Genomic DNA, 2,270 nt, shown 5'->3' with positions numbered 1-2,270 from the left:
TAGAAATTGGGCCTTTACTAAGACAATGTGCTTAGTTTTGAGCCAACTAGCACAAGAAAAAGCAAAATGTAGCATAATATCTGCTGAGTTTTTTAGGATACAAGCTGTTTTAAGTCCCTCGGCTTTGTGGTGTGAATATAACTTGAGTGCCTGGCCTTCTCGCTGACGGTTGAAGTAGTAGTACAGTATAACTTTTGACAAAAGTCCAATCATGTGGGGGAAAATGTTCACATTTTAAAAATTTAGCTTGAATTAAGACAATATGCTTAGATTTAAGCCAAGTAGAGCTACTAAAAGCAACAAACACGAGTTTTGTTTACCTTTTGACCAAATTTAATATAATGCAGGCTAAAATGTAAATATGCTAAAATTTGGTATGCTAAGACTTGGTATGCTAACATTTAGCAGGTTGCAGAAGAATCATAAAATGGGTCATAATGAAGACGATTTACTTAGTTTTGAGCAAACAAACGCCAGGAAAAAAAAGAACATAACTTTTATACAACAAAAGTCTAATAACGTGGGGTGAAATGTTAACATGCTAACTGTTTGTATGCTAGCATGTAGCAAGTTCATCTAAAAAAATGTTGCGCTTTTACTAAAACAATATGCTTAGCTATGAGCAAAATCCCAATAAAAAGCATAGACATTTTGTGGGTTAAGGGACAAGTGGTAGAAAATGGATGGATGGATGGAAATGCTAACAGTTTATATGCTAGCATGTAGCAGTTTGAGCTAAACACACAACTTCTTTTCCAAAAAGTTTTGTTTCGACTTTTGCATTGTTCAAATGTGTCGCCAAATTTGGTTGTTTGCAATCCTCCTAGAAATATTCTTAGACAATAATAAAAAAGTCAACAACATGAGTCTATATAATCCCTTCGTGAGTTTTTTTTCTTCCACCCGACGAACACATTAATGTTCTTAACTCCCGTATTTTGACTTGAAATTTCTCACACAGCTCAACAAAACACTCACTGTGACTTTAAGGGGGTTAGTCGAATCACAACGTAATTTGGCACAGTTAGAATAGAATAGAATAGAATAGAGTTTTATTTTGTTTTGTCATTATTACAGTGAACAGGTTCAAAGAACAACGAAATTGGAGCAGATCCCCTAAGGTGCATACACAATAATTTTGTAATATAAATAGTAAAAAAAGATTTTTTAAAAAGATTAAAAAGAACATATGTATCTATATATATGTGTATATCCACTAGGGCTGTGAATCTTTGGGTGTCCCACGATTCGATTAAATATCGATTCTTGGGGTCATGATTCGATTCAAAATCAATTTTTTTTTCAATTCAAAACGATTCTCTATTCATTCAATACATAGGATTTCAGCAGGATCTACCCCAGTCTGCTGACATGCAAGCAGAGTAGTAGATTTTTGTAAAAAGCTTTTATAATTGTAAAGGACAATGTTTTATCAACTGATTGCAATAATGTAAATTTGTTTTAACTATTAAATGAACCAAAAAATATGACTTATTTTATCTTTGTGAAAATATTGGACACAGTGTGTTGTCAAGCTTATGAGATGCGATGCAATTGTAAGCCACTGTGACACTATTGTTCTTTTTTTTTTTTTTTTTTTATAAATGTCTAATTATAATGTCAATGAGGGATTTTTAATCACTGCTATGTTGAAATTGTAACTAATATTGATACTGTTGTTGATAATATTCATTTTTGTTTCACTACTTTTGGTTTGTTCTGTGTAGTGTTTGTGTCTCCTCTCAATTGCTCCGTTTATTGCAGTTCTGAGTGTTGCTGGGTCGGGTTTGGTTTTGGAATTGGATTGCATTGTTATGGTATTGCTGTGTATTGTTTTGTTGGATTGATTAATTAAAAAAATAAATAATAATAATTAAAAAGTAATACTAAAAATGAAAAAAAAAATTTATTTTTTAAAAATGAGAATCGATTCTGAATCGCACAACGTGACAATCGCGATTCGAATTCGAATAGATTTTTTCCCACACCCCTAATATCCACACACATGCACATATCCTTACATAAGCATACATACATATACACATATAACATTATTGCACATCATAGTCCGAAAAAATAAAAAGACATGACACATGAGGACATGACGGACACATTGTGCTCACTCAGTGCCTGTTTAATGTTCTTTGTGGAACTGACTAGTACAGGTCTTTGAAAATTGAGCAGGATTGGTTAAAAAAACAAACATGGCCGCCAATCAAGGAAAACCCCTTTTAGCTCAGAAATTAATGGTCCATAATTAGTCACTTTAA

This window comes from Entelurus aequoreus, linkage group LG16, assembly GCF_033978785.1.
Source record: "Entelurus aequoreus isolate RoL-2023_Sb linkage group LG16, RoL_Eaeq_v1.1, whole genome shotgun sequence".
In the NCBI taxonomy this organism is placed as follows: domain Eukaryota; kingdom Metazoa; phylum Chordata; class Actinopteri; order Syngnathiformes; family Syngnathidae; genus Entelurus; species Entelurus aequoreus.
This window is presented reverse-complemented; position numbering follows the sequence as displayed.